This window comes from Oryctolagus cuniculus, chromosome 12, assembly GCF_051225735.1.
Source record: "Oryctolagus cuniculus isolate XC-2025 breed Fujian yellow rabbit chromosome 12, ASM5122573v1, whole genome shotgun sequence".
NCBI classification, from domain to species: domain Eukaryota; kingdom Metazoa; phylum Chordata; class Mammalia; order Lagomorpha; family Leporidae; genus Oryctolagus; species Oryctolagus cuniculus.
The window spans coordinates 11,772,469-11,800,465 of record NC_142878.1 but is presented as its reverse complement, the minus strand read 5'-3'; the positions used below and the strand labels follow the sequence as shown (position 1 = coordinate 11,800,465).

Below are 27,997 nucleotides of genomic sequence, written 5' to 3'. Positions count from 1 at the left end.
TTATAGAAGGCTTTCTTCTCACCGTGCAGACAGACAGGTGTGACACAGACAGCTGCTGGCGCTCCTCCTGTTTGTCAGGGCACCGCCCTCATTCTGTGATCCCTTCCCATGGGCTGCACCTCTGGATACCATCCCCTGCAGGCTTGGGTTCCCACAAAGAAATCTGGGCGCACACAGATATTCAGATCATAGCAACATCCCACAGAGAAGAAGAATGCTGAGTACCTGTGTACCTGCCCGATTCAGGCAGCGGGTGTGGCTGCTGGGCAGTCTCTGTGACAAGTCACGCACAGCTTAGTGCAATGCACTGGAAGCGCCTTACGGCTGGGCTGCAGGCATGACGAGGGCTGCAGGGTGGCTCCGTGGATCCCTGCCCCGCGTGGCTGGCAGCAGGAGGACTCTCCATCAGTCTGCTCGAGCATCCTCACAGGATGCAGCCTGAGTGACCGAGTGAGCAGAGAGGAAGCCCCATGCCTTTTGTGACCTGGTCTCGTTCCGACATCACGCTCTGTCACTTCGCTTTCTTCTGTTGATCAGAAGCAAGCCTCTCGGGCCGGCCCTTGCTCCGGGAGAGGGCGTGAGGCTCCCCCTTTGGCAGGGAATTTCCACACGTATTTTATAACCTCACTGTGATTGATGCGATCGGAGCCCTCGTTGGTTGCACGTTCCTGTCTCCCAGCGGAGGTTGCTGCTGCTTGAGCCTGGGGCCTGTCTGTAGCTGACTGTGCCTGAAAGGACGAGGACACTTGTAGGCTAGCACCGCGGCTCCCTTGGCTAATTGTGGTGCCGGCACACCGGGTTCTAGTCCTGGTCGGGGCGCCGGATTCTGTCCCGGTTGCCCCTCTTCCAGGCCAGCTCTCTGCTGTGGCCAGGGAGTGCAGTGGAGGATGGCCCAAGTGCTTGGGCCCTGCACCCCATGGGAGACCAGGAGAAGTACCTGTCTCCTGGCTTCGGATCAGTGCGGTGCGCCGGCCACAGCGGCCATTGAAGCATGAACCAACGGCAAAGGAAGACCTTTCTCTCTGTCTGTCTGTCTCTCTCTCTGTCCACTCCGCCTGTCAAAAAAAAAAAAAAAAAAAAAAAAAAAAAAAAAAAAAAAGAATGAGGACACTTGAAAAAGGTGTTGGAGGATTGAATTAAAAGATAAACTTGGGGCAGCGCTGTGGCTCAGTGGGTTAAGTCTCTACCTGTGGTGCCAGCATCCCATGTGGGCGCCGGTTTGCGTTCCGGCCACTCCACTTCCGATCCAGCTCTCTGCTATGGCCCGGGAGGGCAGTGGAGGATGGCCCAAGTGCTTGGGCCCCTGCATCCACATGGGAGACCTGGAAGAAACAACTGGCTCCTGGCTTCAGATCAGCCCAGCTCTGGCCATTGCGGCCATCTGGGGAGTGAACCAGCGGATGGAAGACCTCTCTCTCTGTCTCTCCCTCTCATTGTCTGTAACTCTACCTCTCAACTAAATAAATAAATCATTTTTTTAAAGATAAGCTTATTTTGCTGCAAAAAAGTTTGAAGTCCACTCTGAGAAAAGCCACCTTGGTGTCACTGCTGACACCGATGCTGCGCCCATTGGGCACATTTGTGGTTTTCTCTCCACCTGTGTGAAGTTGGTAACGTACTCAGGCGTCAGGGTAGGGCCCATTGTGTCCAGCTGCCTGGAGTTTCTCTGGCAGGCGTCAGATAAGCACGAGGGTTATTCTGAGTTCCGTCAGCCCCTCTGAGTGCCCGCACCTAACTCTTCACTGATGAAAAGATCCCACAATCGACTTCTACTAGAATCATTTCGAAAGCTAGGTTTCCTTTTTTTTTTTTTTTTTTTTAAGATTTATTTATTTGAAAAGCAGAGTTACAGAGAGGGAGGAGCAGAGGCAGAAAGAGAGGCAGAGAGAATTATATCTGCTGGTTCACTCCCCAAGTGGTCTCAATGGCCGGGGCTGGGTCAGACTGAAGCCAGGAGCCAGGAGCATCTTCTGGGTCTCCTACGCAGGTGCAGGGGCCCAAGGACTTGTCCATCTTCCACTGCTTTCCCAGACGCATTAGCAGGCAGCTGGGTTGGAAGTGGAGCAGCCGGGACCTGAACTGGCACCCATTTAGGATGCTGGCACCCCAGGCAGTGGCTTGAACTGCTGTGCTGCAGCACCAGCCCCAAAAGTGAATATTCTTACATGGCTAGTGCAGGAACTTCTTCTGACGCTACTTAACAGTGTCTTCTGACTTTTGGATGTGAATTTGGTTTTGTTTCGGGAAATTGTCCCTTTTAGTTCCATTCTGCTCTGGTCATCCCCATAACATTGTTTAATAATCCCAAGAAATGTTCCCCTTTGTTGTGATAAGTGAGCCCCTGAGACTGACATTCAGTTCTTTTTTTTTTTAATTAATTATTTGAAAGGCAGAGGGAGGGAGGGAGGGAGGGAGAGAGAGAGGTCTTCTATCTGCTGGTTCACCCCCCAAATGGCCAGAGTTGGGCCAATCTGAAGCCAGGAGCCTCTTCTGGGTCTCCCATGCAGGTGCAGGGGCCCAAGGACTTGCACCATCCTCCACTGCCGTCCCAGGTCATAGCAGAGAGCTGGATCAGAAGTGGGGCAGCTGGGACTTGAACCGATGCCCATATGGGAAGCCAGCACTGCAGGTGACAGCTTCACCTGCTACGTCATGGTGCCGGCCTCTGACATTCAGTTTTTTTTTTTTTTTTTTTTTGGACAGGCAGAGTTAGACAGAGAGAGACAGAGAGAAAGGTCTTCCTTTTTCTGTTGGTTCACCCCCCCCAAGTGGCCGCTACGGCCGGTGCGCTGCGCTGATCTGAAGCCAGGAGGCAGGTGCAGGGCCCAAGCATTTGGGCCATCCTCCACCGCCCTCCAGAGCTGGACTGGACAAGGAGCAACCGGGACAGAATCCGGCGCCCTGACCAGAACCAGAACCCAGGGTGCCTGCACTGCACGTGGAGGATTAGCCAAGTGAGCCCCAATTGAGCCGTGGTGCCCGGCCATTCAGTTTTAAATGACCTGTTTGAATCACATTCCTTGGAAATACTAATAACTGTTATGCACCGTTTCTTATTAAAAAAATTGAAACCTGTGCATATGGAAAGTCTTTGAAAAGCTCATGGATGTGCAGATTATGGGAAAACTGTGCATGGTTTTCATTATTTTTTTACTTGAGAATAAATTTATCTTTTCATTCTGTATTTCCAAAAAATTGTTGAAATCTTGAATATCTGTTATTTTATGTGTTTTCTTTAATAACAATGTAGATGTCGTCAGATTGTAGATTTTTTTTCTGGATGGCTTGCCTTTGCTTGACATTCTGCTTGTGAGATTCAGGCGTGTGAAAGTGTGCAGCTGTGTTCACACCTTCTCAGTGCCCTGTGGTGTGTCAGTGTGTGAACACAACACCGCTCGTCCGTTCTCCACCGTGGGTGTTGGCGTGGTTTCCAGCATCTTCTGTTGTAAACAAGGCTGTCGGGAATATTCACGCGTGCCTGTCTGTGAACTGGAGCCACACTTGTCTGGAGTATTTAGCAAGGATTGGCATTGCCATGGGATAGAGAACATGAATTTGTCCAGATGACTGGAAGCAGCCAGGTGTGTACTGCTGGGGCTCCCACGGTGGTCCATGAACTTGCTCTGCCCTTGACCTTGACAACACTTGGTATTGTCAGACGTTCTTATTTTTGTCGGTTTCACCCAAGTGCTGTCTGTGTGAAGTCTTCATTTTCATTTTCATGCCTGCCAGTGAGGCGCAGCATCTTTGTTTTTAAAGATTTATTTGTTTACAGTCAGAATTGCTGAGAGAGAAGCGGAGAGGAGAGGAGAGGAGAGGAGAGATTTTCCGTTTGTTGATTCACTCCTGAAATGGCTGCGATGACTAGGGCAGGGCCAGGCCAAAGCCAGGAGCTTCTCCCCAATCTTCCCCCATGAGTGGCCCCCTTGGGCCATCCTCTGCTGCTTTCCCAGGCCATAGCAGAGAGCTGGGTGGAAGTGGAGCAGCCGGGACTGGAGCTGGTGCCTACAGGGGATGTTGATGCTGCTGGCAGTGGCTTAACCCACTAAGCCACGATGCTGGTCCCGTAATATCTTTCCACATGCAAAGGTGCTTCAAAAAGCTCGTGGACAAATGGAATTAAAAGTGAAGTTTGTTTTGGGACCAAAAATTTTGAAATCCATTCTATTTCTTCAAACCATGCATTTGGATTTTAAAATATTTTGCATCGAAATAAACATGTTTTAATTTCATTTTCCACAGACTTTTTGAAGTCTGCTGTGTTTATCTTCATGCGTTTATATATATATATTTTTTTTTTTTGACAGGCAGAGTGGACAGTGAGAAAGAGAGACAGAGAGAAAGGTCTTCCTTTGCCGTTGGTTCACCCTCCAATGGCTGCCGCGGCCGGTGCGCTGCGGCTGGCGCACTGCGCTGATCTGGTGGCAGGAGCTAGGTACTTCTGGTTTCCCATGGGGTGCAGGGCCCAAGCACTTGGGCCATCCTCCACTGCACTCCCTGGCCACAGCAGAGAACTGGCCTGGAAGAGGGGCAACCGGGACAGAATCCGGCGCCCCGACCGGGACTAGAACCCGGTGTGCCGGCGCCACAAGGCGGAGGATTAGCCTAGTGAGCCGTGGCGCCGGCCACTTTTTTTTTTTTTTTTTGACAGGCAGAGTGGACAGTGAGAGAGAGAGACAGAGAGAAAGGTCTTCCTTTGCCGTTGGTTCACCCTCCAATGGCCGCCGCGGCTGGTGCGCTGCGGCTGGCGCACCGCGCTGATCCGGTGGCAGGAGCTAGGTACTTCTGGTTTCCCATGGGGTGCAGGGCCCAAGCACTTGGGCCATCCTCCACTGCACTCCCTGGCCACAGCAGAGAGCTGGCCTGGAAGAGGGGCAACCGGGACAGAATCCGGCTCCCCAACTGGGACTAGAACCTGGTGTGCCGGTGCCGCAAGGCGGAGGATTAGCCTAGTGAGCCATGGCGCTGGCCACGTTTTTATATATTTATTTCACACGGTTGTTACTCTGTGAATTGCTGCTTAGATCTTTTTGTACCTTTTTCTGTTTTCTTGCAAGTCCTTCTGACCCGACGTTCTGTTTGTGTGTTGTGAAGATCTTTCCCTTTTCCTTCCTCCTGACACTGTGGGGTCTACGTGCGTGGACTTCCTGATCATACTGCCAGCTCCAGCCTTTCCTGTGTGGCCCTGAGCACCCCACTTCATCTGCACGACCTCAGTTTGCTCATCTGGGAGATGGGCAGGTGGCAACCTTCACCAGCCGCGTGGGGCTGGGAGGATCGGGACGTTCAGAGCTTGAAGTGGTTGGTGCGCGGCCTGGCAGGCACCGTGTGGACTAAGCAAACCTGCTGTCTCGGTCCTGCGGGGTCGCGTGGGAGGCGCCTGTGCAGGCCCCATCACCTTGCTCGGAGCTTTACCGAGCACCGCGGCCTCGTGTAATGAGGTTGGCAGGTGCCGTTTCTCTCTGGCGCTCGGCCTTTGGGAGGCCGTCCTGCCAATCCGGGAGCTGCCTGAATAGAGGACGATTCCCAGTCTCCCTCCGGGGGAGGCCTGGGGATTGGAAGGCATCGGGCTCCGCGCAGCAAAAACAGAAGCCTCGTTTGCTGTGGGGAGAATGACGGCGAGGCGCAGAGGGCGGCGAGGCCGGGGTGGTCCTCCGCACGTCCTCCACTGCCCTGTGGGACGCGGCTGGGGCCGAGCCGCCTGCAAACCCTTCCTCCCCTCCCTGCCCCCGGCCGCCTCCTGGCACTGCTGTTGTCCTGTGCCCAGGACAGTCTTGGCACTGCGTTCCAGTTTTTCATGCTGGGTGTTGCACTGCCTGCTGATTTCCCAAGGCCAGAAAGAACCTCAGGAAGCAAACAAGATGGCTCGAGTTCGGGGACTTGTTGGAGAAATGTGTGTGCGGTTGAGGGGTACACTCCCCTACTGGAGAGCGTACAGGGCCTGTGTTTCTTTCTTTCTTAGCAGGACATGGTTGCATTTATTAGTGTTCAAATGAAACTGGCCACCATACACACTTCTTGGTGACGGCACTGTGTTAAGTGGTCTGACAGACTTGAGTGAAAGTTCAGATGGTATCTTTTTTTTTCCCCCAAAGAAACCATTTACTCAGTGAGTACAAGTTTCCTAAGTACAACTTTAGGAATACAGTGATTCTTCCTACCATACCCGCCCTCCCATCCCCACCGCTACCCCTCCTCCTCCTCTCTCTCCCCTTCCCAGTCCCATTCTCCACCAAGAAAAAAAAAAAAACCTATTCCTCAACAATCAAGACAAGGGTTGTTCAAGTCACTGCTTCTCAAAGTGCCAACTTCACTTCTACAGATTTCCTTTTAGGTGCTCTGTTAGTTCTCACAGGTCAGGGAGAACATATGATATTTGTCCCTGTGGGACTGGCTTATTTCACTCAGTATGACGTTTTCCAGATTCATCCATTTTGTTGTAAATGACAGGATTTCATTTTTTTTAATGCTGTGTAGTTTTTCATAGAGTACATATTCCATCATTTCTTTATCCAGTCTTCAGGTGACAGGCATTTAGGCTGATTCTGTGTCTTAGCTACCAGGGCCTGTGTTTCTGACCCCGTGATGTCGCAGCAGCAGCAGGACACCTATGAAAGGGTACGGCACGGGCGGAGCAGAGCACCCTTAGTTGCAAGCTCAGGATTAGTGAACAAAGCCAGCACTGCTCCGGGAACCTTGGGTTCATAGCCTCGTGTCACCAGCAGAACCTGTTCTAGGAAATGCAGTGCCGGTTCTGTGATCCGGGGAACACCGTACGGTGCTCTTGCTGAGAAGGCAAGAACTCCTATGGCTGCCTGTGACCGTGACGTAAGCGGCTGTGGACCAAGGTGCTGTCATGTGTCCTGTGACTGGGAGAGCCTCAGTGACAAGCAGGCAGGGAAAGAGTGGGAACGGGATAGACAGTGAATGTCTTGGCACATTTTTGAGCTCTTAAAAGCTGGTTGGTTTGAGTACAAATTTCCAAGACTTAAAACAAATGGAAATGCTCTGTGTCTCCATCCCCGACCGCTGGACAGTGACTGCCCAGAGGAAGCAGCAGTCCCCTGGGACAAATGCGTTCCCGCTCAGAGCCGATCATGCACTCAGCCTGTGGGTTTGAACCTGGAGTGGGAAGTGAGCGTCGCTGGCAGATTTCACCCGTCCTAGGTGGCTTGGCAGCTCTGGACTGGGAGGAGGGTTTTTACCATTTTTATGATTTTTTTAAAGAATTATTTTTATTTATTTGAAAAAGTTGCAGAGAGAGGTAGAGTCAGAGAGGGAGGTCCTCCATTCCACTGGTTCACTCCCCAAATGACCGCAATGGCCAGAGCTGAGCTGATCTGAAGCCAGGAGCCAGGAGCATCTTCCGGGTCTCCCACACAGGTGCAGGGGCCCAAGGACTTGGGCCATCTTCCACTGCTTTCCCACGCCACAGCAGAGAGCTGGATCAGAAGTGGAGCAGCCGGGTCTCGAACCGGCGCCCATATGGGATGCTGACACTGCAAGCTGGGGCTTTAACCTGCTGCACCACAGTGCTGGCCACGATTTTTTTTTTAACTTAAAATCTTTTAAACTTTTTATTTACAGTCTTTTAAAATTTGTGTATATTTGAAAAGCTGGGTGGGGAGAGAGAGAGAGTGAGAGAGCGAGTGTGCTGTAACAACCAGGACTGTCTGGCCCAGGCCAGGAGCCCAGAACTGTCTGGATCCTGCATGTGGACGGCAAGGGCACAGATCCGTCACCTGCTGGCCTCCAGAGCAGGCACTGGCAGGAAGCGGGAACAGAGGCAGAGCCAGGACTCAAACCCAGGCCCTGGGACGTGGGGGCAGGTGTCCGTGAGGCGCTGGCGCTGCGCCAAGCATCCGCCCGTGGTCCTGAGTGTTTCGGTTGTGTGTTGCAGAGTCACCTTCCCAGTGGAAACGGTTGTTTTGAAACCTTGATGTCCGGCTTGTGGACCGTTTTCTGAGCTTTTTATTCCTGCCCAGGAGGCCATTCTAACAGAGGGGCTCTGCTACTCAGAGTTTAAAGACTGACTTACAGATAGCATTTCCGCTTTTGCTCAAGTTGGACCAGCCCCCCACTTAACTGTCACCCCTTGCCTGCTTCCCACGGGCTCTGAGGACCTGGACCCCCCTTGGGAGTGGGAGTAGGAGTGGGAGAGGGAGAGGGAGAGGGAGAGGGAGAGGGAGAGGGAGAGGGAGAGGGAAGGCAAAGACTGCTTCCTTCTCCTGGCGGCTTGTCCTGGGCCACAGAACCAGAGCCCAGCAGGCTGCGCTGACCTGCTGTTGACTTTGGCCCACTGCAGGTCTCCCTCTCTGGGGTTGCCCCAGGCAGGGGAGCCCTGTGGCAGTGCAGGCTGACCCACCTTGTCATGGCCATGTGAGCGTGAACCCTCACTCCAGGCTCTCCCTCATCAGAGGTCAGTCCTGTGGCCACTTGTCTTGCAGTACTGACTGTGGCCACTGGGCTGGCACCAGGAGGATTGATTCTGGGTTGGGATGCCCACCAGCGCCCCCTGTTGTAACAGAGGAGACCAGCAGAGCTCCGAGCCAGCACCTCCGGGAGCATCTCGCCCTTCTCTGCCAGGATGCTTCCCGGAAGTGTGGTGTTTCAAGGCGTGGTTTGGTCACAGATCCAGAGCAAGGCCAGGAACTTGGGTGTAGAAGAGAACAGAGGTGATGGTGGCTGTTGGAGTAGTGTCCTGTAAAAACGGACCAGTCCCACGCCTGGGCGCCAGCAGCCGTGGCAGCACCAGTCAGGGCGGGGCCGACGTCAGGCGGTGGAGGGCTGCTGATTGGAAATCTCAGTTCTGCTATGGGTTCAGAGCTCTCAACAAGGCCTCTCCTGTGCTGGCTCCAGAGCCAGGAGCCAGGAGCTTCCTTTGGGTCTCCCACATGGGCACAGGGGCCCAAGCTTTCCCAGGTGTAGTTGCAGAGAGCTGGATTAGAAGTGGAGCAGCCAGGAATCAAACCTGCGACCATGTGGACTGCCAGTGCTATAGGCTGCACCTTTAACCCGCTGAGCCAGTGTGCCACCCCCCGATCAGTGGCTTGAATTTGCATGTCCCTCCTGGGAGGCTGGGTTCTAGGATATACTGCCTTCCAGCCCCTCAGACAAAAGGCTCATGGCTGGACCAACAGCATGGCAAGCAAAGTGTTCTCATCTCATGGGGAGATCCGTGTCTTAGTTTCTGACCTGAAGCTTCCAAAGGAGTGGGAGAATATTCAAAACTGATGGTGAATAGCTGGTAGAGGAACAGGCTGTGGTTTCTCCCCGGCCCCCTCAGCCATCACACGTGGGACTGGGGAGGTGGCCAGGCAGGGCCTCGCTTCCTCCTGAGCGGATACGAAGGGGTGGAGGAACACGTGTCGCAGGTGTAGGAGCTGCCGGCCATTCCCAGCGGTGGGGAGAAGCAGGCACTTGAGCTGCGTTGGATTCTTTGTCTTCCTTCTCTGGCCCCTGGGACAGAGCTGTCTCTCCCTGAATGCACCTGGCCAGGTGGAGACGCGGAGTCAGGGTAGAGACGACGCCCACTCCCCCATGCGCCTCCAGGATCTCATGACCTTGTGGGGCGTGTCTTGAAGGTGAACTCTGGAGACAGAGGTTGCCCAGGTAACACAGTCCACGTCAGCCAGGGCACTGAGGGACCCTGACAAGCACGGGGACAGAGCCAGAGAAGAAAATGAAGGTTTCTCTCCAGAGAAGATGGAGGTGGTGCTTTCGAGTTAAACCGTGGCTGGGAAATCGGAGAGGGTGAGCGTGAGAAGAATGCAAATGCGCCGCAGTGGACAGGAGCCTGGAGCCCCGGCTGCGCCTCCCTCCACAGGGGAGGCTGTGTGAGGTGTATAAATAGCGCTGAGACACTGCTTCTAAATCGAGTTCAGATGTGGGCCCGTGCCTCTTTGGGACACTGTTATGTAAGGTGCCGCGCGCTGCCGAAGCCGCTCTGCGCTTTGATGGCCCGGGCCTCTGTCGGGAGCCCGTGTGGAGCCAGGGTGCGGGGTGCCTGGGGATGTGCAGGAGCGAGACTCCATCCTGCCGGAGCTGCGCAGACTTGGGCAGGGGCAGAGCTGCGGAGGGAGGTGGCTCCTCCTGCGGTTTCCCCACGGTGCCCCTGGGCCAGCGGCGGGCGGGAGAGGCAGGGCGGACAGGGCCTCCTTGGGTGGTGCTGGGGAACTGTGGGCTGGGTGGGCTGGGAGGGTAGGGGAGGGTCCAGTGGACTTGTGGGTGGAATGCCAGTCTGTTACAGGTGGCCAGGGCTTCTAGGCGTTTCCTGCTGCCCTGCACGGTCCCTGCTGCCCAGAGCTGGGGCGGGGGATGCCTGGAGAGGAGAGGGACCGAAGCTGTGTTCTCATGAAGCAAAGGAGTTTATTTTGGCTCAAGTCCAAGGTCAGAGGCTGTACCCGGCCGTGACCTTGCCGGCAGAGTCCTGAGGTGATGCAGGGCGTCCCATGGTGAGAGACGGAAGCACACACGTGTGTGTGTGTCCTCTGGTCTTTCTCTATCTCTCTCTTCTTCCTGTAAAGCCACAAGGGTTCAATCATGGGATCCCCACCTGGCAGAGTTTGTCTGACCCTGGTCACCTCTCAGCATCACAGCTGGGTTACGGGCATCTCACAGCAGGTGTTGAACTCCAGCGTGAGTTACGGAGTGAGGAATTGAGGTCTCGTTCCTGAGCCCTGGGAAGTGTGCACTTGCCGTGGGCGTCACGTTTAGATCACACGGGACCCCGAAACCACTGATTTCTGGAGGAAGGTGCGGCCGCCCTGCTGGACTTCTGGTGCACTTCACCTTCTGGGCCTCCTTGCACCACAAGACCAAGGCCATCGCTGCTCAGAGCTCTGCTGGAGCTCCTGGGAATCAGGCCGCCCACCCGGTCTGCACTCTGCAGAGGGCACACATGATTGGATGGCATTCTCTGTGGGCGTCGGGGAGTTAAAGAGGCCTTCTTGCAAGGGGGCAGAGTCTGGAGCTGGAAGGGAGCAGGCAGTGAAAAGCCACCTTGGCGCCAGGCCCGTGGGAAGAGACTGCACACCCGCCATTGCCAGACTACCAGGAGAGGCGAGCACTTCTTGTCTGCGCTCTGTGAGCGGTGACGCGGTCAGATGTAACATTCCCAGCACTCTGGAGCCTCTGCTCATTTTTTCCTTTATGCCTGCCCCGGGAGCTTCTGCAGGGGGCCAGGCTGGGGTGGAGCAAACTCCCCGAGGAAGAGGCATGCTGGGCAGGCCTGGCTTTGCCTTGGATGAGGCGGAAGCGAGGCTCTGCCTGTGCCAGTTTCCCCGGAGTATGACGCCCCCTCTGCCACAGAGCCCGGGGCCGGATTAAGGGGAGCTCTCCAGCTGGTGTGGCTGCACAGGAAGGGCCCCGGCCCTGCCCTTCCCAGCCAACGAGTCCCCAGGGACAAGGCTGCCATTGCTGTTGCTTGGAAAAGAACCAAGAGCATCCTTGATAGCTTCCTCTGTCTTCAGCCCAGTCAGTGATATTGGACAGGTGCACCCCCTCCCCCGCCCCCGGCTCCACCCCAGGCTGCCTGACCCTTGCCTTCTGTGGAATGCACTATGAATTCCTGGCCTTGCTCTGTTTGCAAAGCTTTCTGTGTTCAAGGGACCCCTGAGACCTGCGGGCCTTGTTTCTCTCCAGGAGTGGGCTGAGACCCCAGCTGCAGCAGATTAGAGGACTCCTCCCTCGTGCCTCTCATGGCTCCTCCTCCCCTCCATCCACGTGTGCACTGGCCTCAGTGTGCAGGTATCAGCACAACACAGGTTCTGCAGACCACTGGGCCCGGCTTTGTTGTGGAAAACACATCTTCCTGAGGGTTTTGTTAGAATGCACATGGCCTTTCCTTGCAGAATGGAGCCAGTACTAGTTCTCAAGGCGATAATTGCGTGATAAAAGGCTAAGGGAAACATTGTAATTATTTGTTTGGGTAACTCCTCCTCGTCTCACTGGAGTGATAATCTGTGCAGTCTGACAGGTGATTCAGAATTTTTCACTCATTTAGATTCTTAGACTTGAAGCTGTATAGGAGCACCTGTTCCGTTTCTGAAACCAAAGTGATCTCCATTTCCTTCTGCTTTATTCCAGAAAGATCCACTCCCCAGGAGGCTCCCCGGGCCATTACCAAACCACCTGTTTCCGGTAAGAAACCCGAAGTAGCCTTGCACTGCAGTGAGCTTTTGCGTCTGTCCTGGGGCCCAAGATTGTTTAACCAGGGGACCCCGTGCGGTAGGCGGAGCTGGGGAATTGCCTGGTTTTTTTTTTTGTGTGTCTTGGGAACATGTGGGGGTAATTCAGGGCTCATCTGAGCATAGGGACATTGAAGCCCACAACTGATTCATAGCTAAGGAGTGGATGAACACTGGTTACTGCTGGGCATTGACCCACTACCCCATGGCAACAGAAAGACACTCTATCCCATCGGTCCCCACCTTGTCATCCTAGTGTCACTGTGAACCGTCACCCTCACTGGCCTCAGCCGTGTGTGTGTGTAACCCCAACCCTGATTCCTGTTCCCGTTGAAAGCAGAGCCACATCACTGGCAGGAGATGACTTCCTGAAAGCTTCCAGTGTCCACTGTGGGCAGTGGGTGGTCTGCGTTAAGTCAGTCATGGCGAATACCAGGAAACTGAGTGGAAGAATCTGACTTTGGTCAAACAGAGACTTTCTCAGCATGCAGGAGGTGCACATGGCCCACGTTGCTGCTGCCCTGGGCTTGCAGTGGCGTCACAGGTCCATGACACTGACCTGTGGGCAGCACTTGACCTGCTGTTCCCCATCGGAGCCTTGCTGCTAACCAGGCACTCAGCCCAGGGGAGACCTGCAGGGGATGAGTTCTGGGCTGAGGGTGAGTCGGTTCTCTTCTTCCTGGGCCTAGGGCACACCTGGGTGGCTTGGCTGCAGCTGAGCCGGTGTGTGGGTTGAGAGGGAAATGTCGTCACAGGTGAGGAGGCCGTGTCAGGTATGATCTCTGTGTCCAGATGCCCAGAGCAGCTCTGAACCTTTGATGGATTCTGGGGTTCTTGTGTGTTCTCGGGAAGGCGCACCTGCTAGGCTCGGATGGGGCAGCAGTTCAGAGTTCACAGGAAGCGCCTCGGTGGCTTTGGAACTCCCGGAGGAAGGGAAGACCCTGGGTGTCGCAGTGGGGAAGCTGTGTGCCGATTCCGAGGATAACGATGTAGACCTTGGGGCAAGCGTGGGATACTGGAGTGTCAAGGTCTGGGGTCAGAACCGCCATGTTGCATCGTGGGGAGCAGAAGGCCAGAGGTCTTGCTGTTTGCAGTAACCTAAAGAGAGGCATGCGTGCTGGCTTCAGTGACCTCTCTATGGAACCCAGCCCCTGCCCCGCATCTCGGTAGCCACCAGCACCCATGGCCCCGTGTGTGCCCCAGGACTTCCTTCACGTCGAATTTGGGAGCATTCTTGTGACATACGTCCTGGGGAGGTTCCATGATGGCTTTTGGTTGGGGGTGGGGCATGTCCCTAAGGCACCCCGGAGCCGTCGGACAATTGGGCTCCATCCAAGGAGACGGAGGGGGCAGCTTCAGAGTTGAATGATTTTCCATTGGTTTGGGCCTAAGCTGTCTTCTCTGAACGCGTGTTCAATTTTCAGTTTTTAAACAGTTTGTGAGCTTACGAGGGGACTTCAAAAGCTAGGAATAATGGAATTAAAAGCTAAGTTTATTTTGGTGTGAAGTGTTTTTGAAACCCTTGCATGGTTTTTCCATAATGTGCATTTTCCATGAGCTTCCTGAGGATCTTGCACACTTTATGGTCCCAACAAGGCCCTCCCTTCGGTTGTCTATTTGGGGTTGTAAACGAACTGAAGCCTTCAGCTTGTTAGGGACCTCGGCCACTGTCAGCTCTGAAAACACCGCAGAATTTGGGAATCTGGAGGAGGAGGAGGAGATACTGTTTGTGATTGACTGGAAGGGGATGTTGGTGGTGGGGAACAGTTCACAAGCTGCAGTGGAATCCCCGTCTCCTCGGAGCCCAGGGTCCAGCAGCCGCCCCAGCCCAGCCGCCGTCTGAGAGCTGGCCACCGTGAGACCGGTTGCTTTGAACCTCGTCCTTGCTGGCCCGTGGTGTCATCTCATGTTGATGGCGCCGTGCAGCCATTCAGTGTATGTCTCCAAGGTGGAGGGTAATTTTTTTTTTCTTCTAAACCTGTGAAAAACCTACTGGGAGTTTGTGTGTCCTGGAATACTATCAGAGCATCAGCATCCGGTGTAATAGGGCACGGGCTGTCTTCCCGATTGCTCCCGGCATCCGCAGTGCAGCCGGCTGGCCATGGCCGTGAACGTGTACGTCACGATTCTCTACAGCCTCCCTGCAGAAAAGTGAGTTCCTGCTCAGAACGAGAAGTGGCAACGAGATGGGTGTTTTTAAATGTCAATTATGCCACAATGAATCTCTGGGAGGAGATTGCAATGAGAAGAAAACGCCTGGGTTTATTTACTTTTCTACTGCAAATGGAACCATCCTGTAACGTCAGGATACCCCAGTGCCCCGGTGTCTTTTCATAGACTAATAGCTTTTGGAATATGCTTCCACTTACGGGAAGCTCTTGTCTATTGGATTCCAGCCCTTGCTATTTCTGGTATCTATCCTATTGGTCCTTGACTTGCAAAATGTATAAATAGTAAAAGATGAGGATTTGGTGATTATCCTGGAGGGATGTTGGGAAGTCTCGGAAAGTCTGTGAAATGAGAAGATGTTACGGGTATGGAAACAGCTGGCTGATAGGAAGTCAGCGATGTCGGCATGCCCCTGCCTCAGTGTAGCTGCCTGTAAGCTCTGACCGCAGGTGTCTGTAGAGTGGAAGATCCCAGGGACGTCCGGACGTTCCCAGTCGTGAGGAGAAAACAGATCCCAGAGTGCTCGCAGGGGCGGGTGGCACGAGGCCAGGGTGCAGCTGGTGGAGAGCTGTGGTGTTTCAGACACGAGTGATATTTCTGCAGGGAGGGATGCACGGAGCGTGGGACAGGGTGACAAGCCTCAGAACAAGATCTCAAGTGAGTGGGAATGCAGGCTGTGGCAAAGATGTGTTACTGGCCCAGTGGGAAATGCCACGGGGCACCTGGTTGGCTACATGGGAAAAGAGGAACGAGGGGGGCTGGCGCTGTGACATAGTGGGTAAAGCTGCTGCCTGCAGTGCCGGCGTCCCACATGGGCACTGGTTCTATACCCAGCTGCTCCACTTCCAACCCAGCTCTCTGCTATGGCCTGCGAAAGCAGTAGAAGATGGCCCAAGTCCTTGGGCCCCTGCACCTGCGTGGGAGACCCAGAAGAGGCTCCTGGCTCCTGGCTTCAGATAGGCTTAGCTTCAGCCATTGTGGCCAACTGGGGAGTGAACCAGCAGATGGAAGACTTCTCTCTCTCTCTCTCTCTCTCTCTCTCTCTGCCTCTGCCTCTGCCTCTGCCTCTGCCTCTCTGTAACCCTGCCTTCAAATAAATAAATCTTAAAAAAAAAAGAGAGAATGAGATCCCTACCTCACAGCATACCCACAAGCAAACGTCCATAGAATTGAATACCCAGTGTTAAGATAAAAATGTTGAAATACGTTCTTCAGGTAGAAAGATGTCGTACATGTACTTGTGCATCCACACATCAGAGAAAACACCTGTTAGCTTCTGTGAGCAAACTCTGGCTGGAATAGATACTCCCTGTGAATTTCCCGTGAGCAGTTAGTATTCCGTCTGTGTGAAGAACTTATTCAGATCAATAAAAAGAGACAGCAGAATTAAAGAATGGGCAAATAATACGAAGAATAAGAAAGCAGAATGTCCAGTGGACAAGTGAATTCTGCTTCCCTGCCGATCAGGAACCCGCTGGCTAGACAATGAGACGCCATTCCCCACCGGCGCACCGGCAGTCGGAAGGCCTGGTAAGCGACGCCCTGGCAAGAACGTGGTGCAAGGAGGCCTTTCGTGCTCTGCTTGTCAAAGGCAGATTGGTGAAACCCATCTGAAGAACATCTGGGCAGGATCCGGTGAGGGTGAAACACAGATCCCTGTGACCTAGCAGTCCCACTCACTTGTATGCGTGGCTTGGTGGCCTGAGGGGGTTCAGTGGTGTGTTGGCAACAGTGCTTGGGAGAAACAGACCAGTAAGATCCGTTTATCTTAGGATCTCCCCCCTCCCTCTCTCCTCCCCCCTCCTCCCCCCTCCCCTCTCCCCTTCTCCCCTTCTCCCCCTCTCCCCTCTCCCTCCCCCTCCCTCTTGGTTTCTTTCCTTTCTTTCTTTCTTTCTTTTTTTTTTTTTTTTGACAGAGTGGACAGTGAGAGAGAGAGAGAGACAGAGAGAAAGGTCTTCCTTTTGCCGTTGGTTCACCCTCCAATGGCCGCCACGGCCGGTGCGCTGCGGCCGGCGCACTGCGCTGATCCAAAGGCAGGAGCCAGGTGCTTCTCCTGGTCTCCCATGGGGTGCAGGGCCCAAGCACTTGGGCCATCCTCCACTGCACTCCCTGGTCACAGCAGAGAGCTGGCCTGGAAGAGGGGCAACCGGGACAGAATCCACCCTGGGAAGGCCTCCTGCTGTGCTTTGTCCACCTGCTCAGTGTTGATGTGCTCCAGAAGCAGACTCCTAGAACCTTCCAGAGAGAACGTTTAGCCAGGTATCTGGGCATCCTGGGCCCAGTCTAGATGACTCGTGAAATGAACCATCCCAAGTGGGTCACAGCCAGCATCAGAACAGCAGGAAAAGAAGCGGATCAGGACGAGGGAGGAAGTCGGGGGGGCGGGGGGGGGAGGATGTGTGTTGGTGGTGCAGCCTGTGGGTGGGGGAAGGGCAGGGCCAGGCAGGTGCAGCCTGCGGGTGGGGGAGGGGCAGGGCCAGGCAGGTGCAGCTGCGGGCGGGGGAGGGGCAGGGCCAGGCAGGTGCAGCCTGCGTGGCGTGTCCATGGCTGATGGCTGCCTCCTTCTCCACACTGGCTTCTGTGTTTGTGAGAAAGCTGATAAGACAGGGGGTCAGCCTCTCGGTGTACGCACACAGAAACCCTGCTGTTCTTGTGTGTGCCCTGGGATTTGTCTGGTGCCCTGTCCCCACCTGTTTGCAGACACTGCTGTGTCTGTCTCTTCATCGGCATGGTTGTGAAATCGGGAATGAACCCCTAAAATATATACGAAAATGTGGCCCTTAAAGTTCTCCAGCAGCGCCATCTGGGCTGCCACAGAGGCTACCGGAATTTAGGTGCCATACAATATCACCTTACACTTATTACTAAATCCCCAATATTAATAAGCCCGAGAGGGTTCTGGCCTAATATTTAGGGAAGAATTCTAAATACCAGCACAGATGAACGAGGCAGCATGGTACATTTTAAGCCTTTATTTAGTGCAAAAGATGCATAAGAGAGTGAGAGCTTTATCTGAGAGAGAGGGGAGTGAATCTGGGTTCATACCGAGCACCAGGAACCAGCCGCGTGGAGGAGCATCTAGGCCAGGAAGCCTAGGGCAGGTGGCCCGGAGGCCACGCGCCCTGGGGGCACAGGGCTACAGCCAGCCCCCTCCTGTCAAGAGGCCAGGGAAGAAGCGAAGGGCTAGACGCACTGTGTCCCAGGCTTTTAACCCACTTCCAAAGGGGAGTGGTTAATTAACCTGATTGGCTGGTGGGCACCCAGGTGTGGCCAGGTAGGGGCATGAGGTCACATAGGGGTGTGGCGAAGGTATCAGGGAGTGAGGTCGCAAAGGGGCGTGGCGAAGGCATGGTCTTCCAGCCTAATTGATTTTAACCTATATGCCTGCCTACTTCAGTTGGGCTTCAGGATAGAGCTGGGTGTTGCACGTTGACCCGGTCCTGTTCTTTCCTGGTTGTGTCCACGGGGCTGCTCCTTTTGGCCCTGTGGGGGGGGGGGCCCTCTGCCCCAGACTCCTCTTCTCTTTGACAGACGAGGCTCACTGGCCACCCTTCCCGGTGCCTTCCTTGCACACGCAACCCACGGTCCTTTGGCCTGTCCACGCTCTCCTCCCTGGCTGCCAGTCTGGGCGTGGACGCAGCCCCTGGCATGTCCTGTGTCCTTCAGTGTCCAGTCCTTGTCTCGTGGACCAGACTGCAGAGGGCTTGGGAGAAAATGGAATTAGATGTTTATTTTGGTGCAAAAGCCATTTTGAAATCCATGTACAGTTTTTTCATAATATGCATTTTCCATGAACTTTTGGAAGACTCTTGTGTGTAGTAGATACCAAAGAAGTATGTGATCATCACAGCCTGGTTTCTTCCTCTTCTTTATTTGAAAGGCGGAGTTACAGAGAGGAAAAGAGAGAGAGAGAGAGAATATCTTCCTTTCACTCTCCCCAAAAGGCCACATTGGCTGGGGCTGGGCCAGGCTGAAGCCAGGAGCTTCATCTGGGTCTCCCACGTGAATGCCAGGCCCAAGCACTTGGGTCGTTTCTGCTGCTTTCCCAGCTGCACTAGCAGGGAGCTGGATTGGAAGTGGAGCAGCCAGGTTTCGAACTGGCACCTACATGGGATACTGGCATTGCAGGCTGCGGCTTAACCCGGTACACTGCACTGCCGGCCCCAGCCTGGCTCCTTAAACATTCAGAGGTGTGTTTTCCTCTTCTGTGAAGTGAACACTCATGGGTTGGGGGCAGGTGGGTTGTGCGAATTGCCTATACCACAGGTGGGTGCACAGCACATAATAGTTCCCTGACATCTTTTTTTTTTTTCTTTTTTTTTAAGATTTATTTAGAGAGAGGTGTTCCATCTGTTGGGTCACTCCCCAAATGTTTCAATAGCCCAAGCTGAGCCGACCTGAAAGCAGGAGCTAGGAACTTCTTCTAGGTCTCCCATGTGGATACAGGGGCCCAAGCACTTGGGCTGACTTCTGATGCTTTCCCAGGTGCATTAGCAGGGAGCTGGATTGGAAGAGGAGCAGCTGGACACGAATCGGTACCCATATGGGGTGCTGGGACTGCAGGCGGAGGCTTTACCTGCTACTCCACAGTGCTGGCCCCTCTTTTTTTTTTTTTATTTTTTTTTAAGTTGCATTTTAGGAGAGAAAAAAATACATCACCTTTTTTTTTAAAGATGAAAAATGTGTTAAGAAAATAGCACTAGGAACTGCTACTACTTGAGCCCAACATAATTAGTGTGATTAAATGGAAGGAAGTCAGCTATTTCTGCCTGTAATTTTTTATTAATGATGTTGAGATCTAATTAATTATGTCCAGTTCTAATTAATGGCGTTAGTGTCGAAGCAGGCATTCCCAAACTCCGTCCTGTGGCGTCCTGGGAGATGTTCCTGAGATTAGCAGCCCACGTGGGCTCAGGCTGGGAGCTGCGTGTGCACTGCTCCGTTTTACAGTCCCGAGCACCCTGTTTATTGCACAGAGGCCTCGAGAGGTTTAGAAAGAGGCCTGCTTCACTCTACTTAACCTGTTGTTTTCCAGGCCTATTTTTCCTCTGCTTGACACACGTGCAATGCTGATGGAGGTCTCATGGCACAGCAGGTTTGGGGACTGTGTGTGTGCAAACGCTGTCCGTCTCCCAGAGCCACCCCAGGGGGTGTCCTGTGTTGTGGGAGAGCAGTCCAGGGCTGCTCAGCGTTCATCTCGGTTCTTGAGCAAATCACTTTATCACCCTCAGTTCATGTGCACGTCTGTGGAGGAAGTTGGCAGAGGCCTGCGGGCTGTTCAGGGTGGCAAGGTGCAAGTTTGTACCCGGTCATGTCGCATCAGTGCTGGCTTGCGGGAGGGCTGCTGGATGCTGGGGCTGTCACCCCTTGTTGGGGAGAGACCCTCGTTTACAAGGAGGGCTGCGCAGTGGGCTACGTCCTGGCCTGAGGGGCTCAGACCTGCAGCTGCAGAGAGAAGTCGCCACTCCTGCCACTGAGCCGCACACGTTGGGGTGCACCGGACGCTGTTCCTTGTTTGATTTCTTCTCGTTTGTTCATTTAAATGTGATGATTGCTGAAAACAGAGTGGTAGCAGACAGTGTTCTGCCGTGTGAGCCGCTGGGAGGTTTCAAAGGGATCACCTGACCGTCATGTTGAGAGACAGGTGCTGTAGGGGGGTGTGGAGCCTTCTCAAAGGATGCGTATACCCTTTTCTTGTGGTGGGAGGAGAGGGAGAGCGAGAAGACAGGCACCTAGGTAAATGCAAGCCCTTAGGCGTGACGGAAGCCTGGAGACAGCAGGGCAGCAGGTGCAGGAGTGTGACTGGGTTGCCTTGGCTTGTGCGGTGCCTGGGGAGAGGGGAGGAGGTGACGGAGGCCAGGTCGTCCTGCTGAGATGGCCACAGAGGGCCGATGTGATGGGCCCTGTGCTCTCCATGCCTGACCACAGAGGCTGAGCGATGGGGGCAAAGGAGTCCAGGCACCAGACGCTGCTCCTGGGTTCCCTGGGGAGGGGTGATGAGGCCCGAGTGGCCATGGAGTTGGGCAGAAGCCAAGAAGGGGCATGCGATTCTCAGACACTGGCTGGTGCCTGCCTGAAGGCCACTTGGAAGAGACAGAGAAAGTGGACGTGGGGTTTTATTTTTAACTGTGACAACAGGCCGAGAAAGGGATAAGAGAAATGGGAGAGAACAAGGTGGTTTTCTGAAAAGAGGGAAATTGTGCAGTGCGGGTCACAGGTGGGGAGGAGGGAGGAGGGCAGCGGGGCCTCAGTGCCCGTGGATGGACTCTTGTGTTTTCTGGAGGGAGTGATGGGAAGGAGAGTCCCAGACCGTTTCCACCTGTGCTGTCTTCTCTCCGGAAGGCAGAGTCCAGTCCGGGAAGCACGGGGTCGCCGCCGCGGGAGAGGGCATCCTGCACCTGCTTGGAGCTTTTGTGCAGACATGGGCATGGCGGGGGGCGGGGGTGTGCCCAGGAGGGTGGCTCAGACCCCTCCTAACCAGGCTCAGCAGGGAGCTGCACACATGCCCCCTGGGATTATTTTCAGCTGGGAGGACACTGGCGTGTCCTGGCTTGCTGGGAGGTGGGTGCTCATGGGTGGATGCCCAGTCTCCACGGCCTGGCTTGTGGTCTCGCGGCATGCTGTGTGAGGGTGCTGTGTGGTGGGAGAGCTTGGGAGCTGGTTCTGGCTGAGAAATTGGCTAGTTGCCAAGAAAATCCACTCGTGTCTGTGCCAGTGTGAGGTTTCACTCCCAGAAAAGTGACCAAGTGACCAGGTTTGGGGGTGTGATCAGTGGGGACTTTGTCCCCTTCCCACAAGTCCCTTGGGGTGGGGGTGGCTGTGGAAAAGCAGGGTGCAAGCCGGAGCTGACAGCATCTAGCTGTGCCCAGGGTCATTGCTGTGTGTGCGGATGAAACCAGAGATTCCGATAGGCTCTGCAACAGCTGCCCGCCTCTGTTTCTCTGGGGGCGTCTGTGAGCCCCGGGCAGCCCCGTGAGGCGGTCACCTTGCACAGGATGTCCCGTGTCTCCACCTGCCCACTCTTTTCTCCCCCAGCGAGGCTAATTCAGCAGCAGGAGTGGTACAGTGGTCCCCCCACCCCCATCTGCGTGTTCACTGTCCTGGCTTCAGTCGACCATAGTCTGACCTGAACTGTGGACAATTTCAGATATCCTCAATTCCTGCGTTTTAAGTTGTGCCCTGTTCTGAGTAATGTGCTGAAATCCAGTGCCGCCCCAGGCCGCCCTGCCTGGGACGTGGGTCCTCCCTTTGTCTGGAGTGTCCCTGCTGTGTGTGCTGTCCCCTGGCAGCCACGTAGCCGCCGTCTCTGTCACCACGCTGACTGCCTCAGTGTGTCCGTACGCCACATGGCACAGGAGCATGATGCTGGCAATTTTATTACTGTATTGTTGTGGGTTGTAACATTTTATTGTGACTCTCCTCTGCCTAATTTATAAATTAAACACTATCAGAGAAAGTCATTACGGGAAAAATTCATGACTGGCCACAGTTTCAGGCACGCGCTGGCTTGGAGCACACCCCTGTTGGAGGAGGGGTGACCACTGCATTCTTCGCTGAGCTCAGCCCCGAGGCAGACAGACGTAGCAGTAGACTTAACCGGTCCTCTTTAAACTCTGCCCAGTCGATGCCATGGTTCTCTTCTGTGGACGTGGTCTCTTACGCCGTGCCAGAGAGCCTGCGGCCGGGCTGGTCTCTGCGAGGACATCACGGAGTGATGGACACATGCAGCCTGCATCTCTTGCCGTTGTCTCTGCTCCTGGGCAGAGGGGGGCACCCCACAGTCCTGCTTTGGGATGTTGCTGTGTGGCCTGCGGCTTCTGTCTTCTCACTCAGCCAAGGACTTGGAGTCTTGGGGGTGGGAGGAACCCACAGATCCGCCACTTCATCTGGGCTCTGGTGGAGGAGAGGCCAGCCAGAGAGAGGCCTGGCATGGTGAAACTGCAGGTCACGGCTGGTTGCTGGGAGATAGACGTGGGGAGCCTCTGCACATTTGTGGAGGTGGAAGAGCACTAGTGAGGCTTTGGAGAGGAGCTGGTGTGTCATCCAGGGTTCAGCTGGAGAAGCAGTAGGGGATGCACTCCAGAGACTGCCCACGAGGAATCTGACGGAATGGTCTGGAAGCCGTAGGAGAGGCCACGCGGGTGGCCAGGCGGAAACTGCTGCAGCTGGCCCCAGGTCAGCGGGGCTCCTGACTTCTCTGTGGTGGCTGTTTTCCTTGAGTATGTAGAAATGCAATTTTTGTGTATTTACCTTGTATCCAGCAACCTTGCTAAAATGCCATGAATAATTCTAACACCTTATTGGTAAACTCTTTGGGATTTTTTTGGATTCATAATTATGTTGTCTGTGGATAATAACAGTGTCCTTTTTGTGCGTGGACTACAAACCTTAGTTCTGTGATTTCCCTCTTAGGGGAAAGTGTATCTGTGCTTCACTTTGTTAAACTCTGATTTATTTGAAAGGCAGAGAGAGATCTGTTCGCTGGTTTGCTCTCTGAGTGGCTGGGTCTCCGGCTTGGACGGCACCTGGGCCGCCCTCCACTGCTTTCCTAGGTACATCGGCAGGGAGCTGGACTGGAAGCAGAGCAGCCAGGACTCCAACCAGTGCTCCGACATGGGATGCCATTGTCACAGGCAGTGCCTAAACCCGCTGCCTGGCGGTGCCGGCCCGGGTATTTCACTTTAAATCGTGCTGGTGGCTCAGAGTTTTTTTTTTTTAATGCATGAATACTCAATAAGATTCAAAGAGTTTTCTTCCATTTCTAGTTTTCTGTTGTCAGAAAATTTATTTATCTTCAAAATTTATTGTCAAAAATTTTCTGCAGCTAGTGAAGTAATCAAAATATTTTTTTAAAGATTTTATTTATTTATTTGAAAGGTAGAGTTACAGAGGGAGAGACAGAGAGAAAGGGCTTCCATCCTTGGGTTCTCTCCCTAAATGGCTGCAATGGCCGGAGCTGGGCTGATCCGAAGCCAGGAGCCATGAGCTTCTCTGGGTCTCTCACGTGGATGCAGGGGCCCGAGGACTTGGGCCATCTTCTACTGCTTTCCCAGGCCATGGCAGAGAGCTGGATCAGAAGAGGAGCAGCCAGGACTAGAACCGGTACCCATATGGGATGCTGGCACTTCAGGCCCGCAAGGCAGTTTTTATGAATAATTAAAATGTAATTTTTTGTTTTGTGCTAGGTCCTATATTAACCTCTATTTTATTTTTTACTAATATGAAGAGAACAGATTTCATGTATTTCATAGGTAACACTTCTAGAATACAATGATACCTCCCTCTCTCCCTGCCTCCTTCCTCCTTCCTTTGTTTACTTTTCTTTTCTTTTTCTTTCTTTTTTTTTTTTTTACAATAACATACTTTCAGTTTACTTTATAATCACAGGCTTGGCGCTTCACTCCGTGTAGTGTTCAACAAGTAAAAAGCAGAAGGACCAGTGTTCTGTAGGAACGCAGGCAAGCCCTATAAACAGTAATCAAATCACAAGATGTCAATGTCACTGTCACACATTCAGCTTTTCCTTTGCGCCGTGTGTATTCGCTACACAAGTCAGAGGAAACGTGGTATTTGTCTTTTGTGTGTGGCTTGTGTCACTAGCGTAGTGGTCTCCAGTTGTGTAAGATGTGATTTTCAATCTAACTCAGATTCTGCAGTTGAGTGGATGCTTTGATTGCATGGGGACCTTTTGAAGGCCTGAGTGTGGTTGGAAAATGTGGGAGACGTGAGTCACTGGGGCGGCCAGACTGGGGGGAGCTCCCCGATGGGTTTCCCGAGTCCATTTCTCTCCACTCCCACATCGCTGAACAGGGCCCCTGAGTGCTGCCCGGGTCCCGCCACACCTCCCAAGTGGAGTCCCCAGCAGCTCTTCAGTTGACGCCAGCCCTGGAGATGTGTCCACTTCCCTTGGCGCTGGAAGCCTGTCGAGGTCTCTAGAACTTTCCCCTCCTGGACGCAGAGTCCATCCCCAGAGTGGTGGGGTGGCATCAGAGGAGTCCAGAGTGGTGGGGGCGGCATCAGGGAGTCGCAGGACCTGGGCTGCCCGGGGGAAGATGCCGGGAGTGGATGCGTCTCCGTCCGCGGAAGCCTGCACCTCGGGCCCGTTGTCTTCAATGGTAGCTGGTGTCATCTTCCTGCTCCAGGATTCCACGTGCAATACCAGACTGAGTTTAGTCCTCCTGTCTCCTTGGGCTCCTGAGGCTGCTGCTTCTTAGACTTCTCTTGTTTTTGATGACCTTGACCGTTTTGAAGAGTTCCGGTCAGCTGTTTTGCAGAATACCCTTTAGTTTGAGGAATTTTTCCCCCTGGTAGGTAGGGGTGAAGAATTCCTGGGCAGAAGGTTGACTTAGGAAAAGTTCGATCCATCCTGGCAAATCAGCAGTAAGTATTATTAGTGCTCACCCTGGCCCTAGTTGTCTGAGTTGCGCCAGGCTCCACGAGGGGCGTATCTGTGCGGATTATTTGCCCTCTCCAGCGTGTCTGCTTGTTCACTCGTTCTTGCCTTCTGCATGGACCCCGGGTATCCATTTTGCACTTGGAGTTCTGACTCAGCACTGCGTGATTCTGCCGTTCGGATGGCTCCAGCTGCCAAATGCCAAGGTCACGCCTTGGATTCCCTGCAGGAGTTTGGCCCCTCAAGGTGTCACTGCTTCCTTTGCCTAAGCTACAGCTTCTCGTTCCCCAGTCCCACGGGCTGTCAGAAGTTCTGCTTGGGCGTGGCCTCTCTGACACTACTTTCTGCTTCTTTGTTTTTTAATTCGTTTGGCTTCTGCCACTCACAGACCCGCGAATGCTTTGAGGACACAGCAGCACAGACCGTGGACTGACTTCGTGCTGTTTTCTTCCTTGTTGCGTTCATAACCCTCGAGTCCTAGCTGCTTGGGTTGCTTTCTGAAGCTTCCACAGAGAATGTTGTTAAAAAGTCACCAAGAATTTCCAGTTGTTCTTGGTTTGAGGATTAGTCTGACGGGAACTCAAGCACCTAGGGGGTCGTGGAATTCCTCAGGCTTCACATGTCTTACTTCCCCATGACGTCATGGCTGAGAGCGCCGTCTCATGTCCTGTTCCCTGCCGTTTGCACCCAGACGTCAAGCCTCCACGTAATGCAGGTTGTGTGTGTCACGTAGGCACAGGAGTCATTTTTCATGTTTTCTTCATCTCTATCCTTGGTCACCAGGGCTATGGCAAAAAATTGTCATTCGTGTTCTCTCTAAGGTCAGAAAGAAATGATGGTGTTGGGAGAAAATGACCTTCCTCATAGTGGGATAAAGTTGTCCATTGACACATGATAATTGCGCCTGTTTATGGGGCACAATATGCTGCTTCACGTCAAAAAGTTTCTGGAAAATGGCATTACAGTGACTTTGGTGCAGTAAATTTGAAATCCTTGCATGGTTTTTCTGTTTTCCACGTTTTCCAAGAACTTTTCAAAGGTGTCTCGTATCGTGTGATATCACACATCCGGTGGTTAGCACAGCCATCATCTCACACGTGGATCGTTGCTAATTGTTCTGAGTGGTAACGTGAGAAATGTGTCTTCCAGCTGTTTGAAAACACACAACGCATTGTAGTTACCGCTGGTCACCCACTGTGCGTTAGAGCCAGGAGCAGGTCCTGCTGTGCAGTCGTCACCTCGCACCCTCGTCTCGCCTCTCCCCATCACCCATCCTCCCAAGTCTCCGGTAACCACTGTTCTGTTTCTGTGAACGACACCTTTGCAGGTTCCACATGTGAGTGAGACCTCGCGGCGCCTCTCTTTATGTGCCTAGCTTCTTCACTCGACACAGTGTCTTCTATGTCCTTCATCTTGTCTTGAACGACAGGACCTCTCTGCTGTTTATGGGATGTGTGTGGGTGACATCTTCTGTATCCTCCCCCCCTTGCTGGGCACCCAGGTTGGTGCCGGGGTCTTGGCTGCTGTGAGCGGGTCGCAGTATGAGATAACAGGCATGGCAAGGGTGCATAGAAAAGGGACTCTTTCACGCTGTCGGTGGGAATGGGGCTTCGTACAGCCATTGTGGAGAGCAATATGGAGATTCCTCCAAAAATTAAAAATAGGCCTGCCATATGACTCAGCAGTCCTGCCACTGAGTAAATCCAACTGAAATGAAATCCGTATGTTCTAGACTTTTCTTTAAAAAGAAAAGAATTAGTTATTTATTTAAAAGAGTTATAGAGAGGAAGAGAGGCAGAGAGAGAGAGGCCTTCCATCTGCTGGGTCACTCCCCAATTGGCCACAACGGCCAGAGCTGCACTGATCCAAAGCCAGGAGCCAGGAGCTTCTTCTGGGTCTCCCATGTAGGTGCAGGGGCCCAAGGACTTGAGCCATCTTCTACTGCTTTCCCAGGCCGCAGCAGAGAGCGGGATCGGAAGTGGAGCAGCCGGGACTTGAACTGGTGTCCATATGGGATGCCAGAACTGCAGGCAGCAGCTTTATCCGCTATGCCACAGCACCAGCCCCCAGAATTCTAATATATATGTATATGTATGTAAATGCTTAGCTTTCCGATAGTTATGAGAAGAGTTAAAACAATATTTTAAGTTAACATGAGAAAATGATAATATATAATATTAAAAGGACTTAGGAAAAGAGAATTTTCATATACCCTAGGGTATTATAAGTTGGTAAATTCTTCTTTGGTAGAAGATTTTGATAATGTCTCATTATTTTAAATGCATATCACTATGATCTAGGTATACCAGTTCTAAGAATCTGTTTTTATCACCTAACCAGAGTTTTATCTATTTATTAATCTGAAAGGAGATGTATAATTTCAATTTTATTGCTTTCCTATTTTATAAATTTTAATTTTTCTTCCTTCTTTCCTTCTAATTTTGAATTTAACCTGTTTTTCAGTTTAAGCTCCTGAAAGTTTGGGTTCTTCATTTCCAATCTTCTCATAAAAGAAGCATTTGAATCCATAAATTTCTCTTTATGTGTTCCTTAACTGCTTTATAAACCCTTAATATATTTTAATTATCATTCAGTTTATAATATTTTGTAGTTTCTTTTATGATTCTTTCTTTGATCTTTGCACAGTATGATATTTAATGTCCAAATAATTGGTGATTTTCAAGATATCTTTTGTGTGTGTGTGTGTATGTATGTGAGCAAAGCAAGATGTATTTAAGTCAGCAGCTCACCGCAGCCAGGAGGGGCTCCACGAGAGGAAGACCCCTCCCCCCCACAGCAGCCCCTTGGCCCCCACAGCACCACTGTGACAGCCAGAGCATTTCCGTGCAGGGGCAGTGGGGCCATTATTTTGCATGCCATCCCTGGTCATTATGGGAGCAGGCAGGCTTTTCTTAACCCTCTGATGGAGGGGACAGTGGCACTTAAACTGGATGTGTGTCGCAGAATGAGCCCCAGCGGACGGGCTGCTGGTGGTTACTATTTTCAGGGCAAGGTCCCTTAGTTCCTGGAGCCAGTTTTCTGTGTGGGGCCTTGGGGGAGTCAGAAAGGGCCTCTCTGCGTTGAGTGTCTCTTGTTTGTCCCTAACTTGAAGGGGTTCTGGGGACAGGGTAAGAATGGGCAGTGCACTGGGCAGGTCTGTGTTTAGATGGTTGTGACTGAAGGTTACAGCCGGCAAGAGCCGGTGGATAACAGCGAGCTGGCTTGATTTTCAGGTGACGGTTACAGC

At 53.0% G+C, this 27,997-nt stretch overlaps 1 protein-coding gene across 8 annotated transcripts in view; it reads left to right on the top strand.

Moving 5' to 3' along the window:
- APBA2 (amyloid beta precursor protein binding family A member 2) overlaps positions 1–27,997 on the top strand; it is a 226,444-nt gene that overhangs the window by 95,971 nt on the left and 102,476 nt on the right. For 5 of the 8 annotated variants that reach the window (XM_070053530.2, XM_070053531.2, XM_051822259.3 and 2 more), the window contains exon 3: positions 12,088–12,141. The exons of the other annotated variants lie outside the window; for them this stretch is intronic. The gene's annotated coding sequence lies outside the window, so the exon portion shown is untranslated. The remainder of the gene's footprint in view (positions 1–12,087; positions 12,142–27,997) is intronic. 8 annotated transcript variants of the gene reach the window in all.